Below are 5,000 nucleotides of genomic sequence, written 5' to 3' on the forward strand. Positions count from 1 at the left end.
ATACAAGGGGGTCTAAACGGAGCACAAGGTTGCACAGCTGTATAATAAGTCCGTATGTCAGAAAGAACTGCAGAAGCTGGTTTAAATCGAAAGTAGACACTAAATGCTGGAGTAACTCAGCGGGACAGGCAGCATCGCTGGAGAGAAGGAATGGGTGATGTTTTGGGTTGACTCCCTTCAGTCTGAAGAAGGGTCTCAACCCAAAATGTCACCCATTCCTTCTCTCCAGAGATGCTGCCTGTCCCGCTGAGTTATTCCAGCATTTTGTGTCTACCTTGTATAATAGGCCCACTGACTCCAGATCTCTTAGAGAGAGTGGGCATTTTTTTTAACTGATTTGTGCTTCCACAACCCCAGTAGTGTGATGAATGCACTCCATTTTATGTTGCATGCTTTCTCTATGATGTCTCTCTATCCCAGTCATAAAGCTCAGAAACAGGCCCTTCAGCCCATCTCATCCATGCCGACCATGATACCCCATCTAAGGTAGTTCTATTTACCTGCATTTGGTCCATGTCATTCTAACCCTTTCCCATCCAAGTGTCTTTTAAATGCTGTTTATAGTACCTGCCTCAACCACCTCCTCTGGCAGCTCGTTCCATACCTACACCATCCTCTGGGTGAAAAAGTTGCACCTCAGGTTCCCATTAAATCTTACCCCTCTCACCTTATTCCTACCTACTTTGATTCCTGATTCCTGATCGGACTTTGCCGGCTTTACCTTGCACTAAACGTTATTCCCTTATCATATCTATACTCTGTAAATGACTCGATTGTACACATGTATTTGTCTTTCTGCTGACTGGTTAGCGCGCAACAAAAGCTTGTCACTGTACCTCGGTACATGTGACAATAAACTGAACCAAACTGGGTAAAAGACTCCATGAATTCACCCTTCATGATTTTGTACACCTCTATAAGATCACCCCTTATCCTCCTGCGCTCCAAGGAATAAAGTCCTAGCCTGCCCGCTCTCTCCCTATAGCTTAGGCCCGCGAGTCCTGGCAGGCACGGAAATTGCTATCAAAACATGCAGGGGACACAATTTCTTGGTGGCCATGTGCATGCATGCGCACGTGGGCACATGCGCACACACGTGAGGCTTCGGCCGTGGGCCCTGTGGACGGTAACATCGGGAGCTGACCTGGTTGGTGACCGACTCCGAACTCCAGCAACAGCAGCTTCATCAGCCCCGAATCATGGGGCTTGAATCGGCCCGTTCACGGGGTCTTTCCTCGACTGGCATCGACCGTTCATTAAACATCGGGAGCCTCGATCTCCTCGATGCAGCAGTTTGATTTTAAGCCGCTCCGGGCGCTGAAAGGCCCTGCGAATTGGCCGATACAGCCCTTAGAAAGCGGTCCAGATTACAAAACATGGGGGGGATCGTCCCCCACCTCTCAAAGCAGGGGGGAGGGGGGGGGGACCCCCCCCCCCCCCCCCCCCCCCCCCCCCCCCCCCCCCCCCCCCCCCCCCCCGGGATTTCGGCCCCTGACCTGGCAACATCCTCGTAACTCAGAATATAAGGTGATTAGCAAAGGGACCAAAGGAAACTTATGAATATATGGGGTTTTTTTACACCATAAGTCAGGGGTTCCCAACTTTTTTCGTCCCGTTTACCCCCGGCAACTTTAATAGCACATAACAATATTATTTCACTTATTTGGGAACAAGTAATGATGAACAGATGCCGGTATACCAGAACCAAACACAGTCAGTCAATGAGAAAGAATATGTACACATCCACAATCAACAAATTTATTCCCTGGGGGTAAATTTACCCCAGGTTGGGAACCCTTGCTATAAGTGGTTTGGGGTCTGAAATATGCTCTTCTGGGTTGGAGGGGAAGTAAAATCTAAAGGTGATCAAAACAAGCTGACAACGCTTCTGGAGGAGTTTGGGGCAATGGGACACAGCCAATGTGACACAGAAAGGACCTGACAAACATAGAAACATAGAAACATAGAAATTAGGTGCAGGATTAGGCCATTCGGCCCTTCGAGCCTGCACCGCCATTCAATATGATCATGGCTGATCATCCAACTCAGTATCCCGTACCTGCCTTCTCACCATACCCTCTGATCCCCTTAGCCACAAGGGCCACATCTAACTCCCTCTTAAATATAGCCAATGAACTGGCCTCGACTACCCTCTGCGGCAGAGAGTTCCAGAGATTCACCACTCTCTGTGTGAAAAAGGTTCTTCTCATCTCGGTTTTAAAGGATTTCCCCCTTATCCTTAAGCTGTGACCCCTTGTCCTGGACTTCCCCAACATCGGGAGCAATCTTCCTGCATCTAGCCTGTCCAACCCCTTAAGAATTTTGTAAGTTTCTATAAGATCCCCTCTCAATCTCCTAAATTCTAGAGAGTATAGCACCACTACGCACCACTCTCTGTGAGAAAAAGTGTTTCCTCATCTCCGTTTCTAAATTTCTCAATTTTGGCTGATCTATCTTTCCCTCTCAACCCCATTCTCCTGCCTTCTCCAGAGGCAGCATCTCTGGAGGAATTTCGACCATCGAAACGTCGGGTTGGGACCCTTCTTCAGACTGATTGTAGTGGGGGCGAGAAAGCTGGAAGGGAGCGTGGGGATGGGACTAAGCCAATTATCTTGGGTAGTTGAGAGTCACGACTGGATCCACAGCCTGTCGGGCAGCGTGTTCCAGATCAGAAGTAATTGCACCATTAAAATTAATGCTCACAAATCCAGATATATTGGAGTTTAGAAGGACGAGGGGGGACCTTATAGAAACTTAACGAATAGTGAAAGGCCTGGATAGAGTGGATGCGGAGAAGATGTTTCGACTTGTGATAGAGTCTAGGACCAGAGGCCACCATAACCTCAGAATAAAATTATGTACCTTTAGAAAGGAGATGAGGAGGAATTTGGTGAATCTGTGGAATTCTTTGTCACAGACAGCGGTGGAGGCCAAGTCTTTGGGTATTTTTAAGGCGTAGATTGAAGGATTCTTGATCAGCAAGGGTGTCGAGGATTATGGGGAGAAGGCAGGAGAATGGGATTGAGAGGGAAAGATAGATCAGCCATGATTGAATGGCGGAATTGGTTTGATGGGCTGAATGGCCTAATCCTGCTCCTAGAACATGAACTTACAGGATGTAGCCTTTAGTTACTGACCACTGCCCCATTTCTCAGTAGGAAGCTTCTCCCCACCCACTCCTTCCCAGGGAGAACCTTTCTCCCAGGGCAGAATTGCCAAAGACGAGAGGGCATAGCTTTTGAGAGGGGCAAAGTTTAAAGGAAATGTTTTGTTTAAATACACGGAATGGTGGGGGCGTGGAACATGCAGCCGGGAGTGGGTCATGCAGCCAGATGCAACAGTGGCATCCAAGAGACCTTTGGATATGCGGGGAAATGGGGGAATATGGACCATGCGCAGGTGAGAAGACGAGTTTAGCTTGGCCTCATGTTCAGCATGGCTATTCATGGGCCGAAGGACCCGTTTCTGCGCTGTGCTCTTTGCAAAATGGAAAACCTTAACTGAAACACGATAAAACAAAGTCTCCAAATCTCACCGACATCGGTTTACTCAACCACGAGATGAAAGCTCTTTTGCAAACCCCAGAAACGCCACTGACTTACGAAGGACCCGCGATCAATCAGAACTTTTGTTTTAACTCTTTCCACAAGAGGCTTTTCCAGCAACTTACAACATACACTGCCATACACTGCCTACATAAAGCACCTCCAGAGAATACCAGCAAAAGGCCTTCGGTACAATAGCAATGCATTAAAACAGTTTTGATGCATAATACCTGGGAATACATGTATTTTAAACATACAAGGAAATCATGTGATAGGAGCAGGATTAGGCCATTTGGCCCATCAAGTCTACTCCGCCATTCAATCATGGGTGATGTATCTCTCCCTCCTAACCCCATTCTCCTGCCTTCTCCCCATAACCCCTGACACCCGCACTAATCAAGAATCTATCTATCTCTGCCTTGAAAATATCCATTGACTTGGCCTCCACAGCCTTCTGTAGCAAATACATCCACAGATTCACCCTCCTCTGACTAAAGAAATTCCTCCTCATCTCCTTCCATTCATTCTGAGGCTGTGACCTCTGGTCCTAGACTCTCCCACTAAAGGAAACATCCTCTCCACATCCACTCTATTTTACTATTGGGTAAAGTTTCAATAAGGCTCATCCTTCTAAACTCCAGCGAGTGGATATAATGTACATAGTGGCTTTGTCTGTATATATGTATAAACCAATAATCTTGGAGAAGATATGGATAAGATATTAAAAATGTGTCTTACCTTCTTGATTAATTCAGATCAAACCCCGATTATATCCGTGGTTCTCTCACGTTTTATCACAGCAGATTAAAATCCCTCGGCTCCCCAACGCTTCCCGTTCATAATGTGCTCAATTCACTTTACAGGGTTCGGGCACTTTGTACCATGTGGTCCGAGTCTCATTCCTGACGATGGGATCCAACTCTGTCGGTAATTTACAACAAAAAAAACACACATTTTACAAAGGAGAAGCCCCGCCTTACCTCTCAATGCAACAGAGAGGAAGAGAGAGGGAAAATGAGAGGTTTTTTTTAATTGAAAGATCGATGAATGGGCATAGAGTGGAGGCTGAGAGAAAAACAATTGAGACGGAGACAGAGATAGAAAGAGAGAACATAAATAGAGGGAAATATTACGTCCGTTATGGATATTTATATGGCATTGCATTGCGAAGAAGGTGGATGAATTAGTGGACGTACGCACACTGAGATACTGAGAGAACTGTAGTCTCATACAAAGGGAAACATAGAGGAGAGGTACAGATAGGTACATTCTCTGAGAGGCAAAAGGAAACAAATGAAAGGAGATGATTCAATTGGTGGAGTGTTTGAAAAAGCAACTAGGGCTTAACACAGTTAATAGCAAGATGCTTTAAACATCCGCCAGTAGATATTTAATTTCCTGATGTGATAGGCATGAAATCATGTTATACATTTGTACTATGAATGGACCCAATAT

This window comes from Leucoraja erinacea, chromosome 37, assembly GCF_028641065.1.
Source record: "Leucoraja erinacea ecotype New England chromosome 37, Leri_hhj_1, whole genome shotgun sequence".
NCBI classification, from domain to species: domain Eukaryota; kingdom Metazoa; phylum Chordata; class Chondrichthyes; order Rajiformes; family Rajidae; genus Leucoraja; species Leucoraja erinaceus.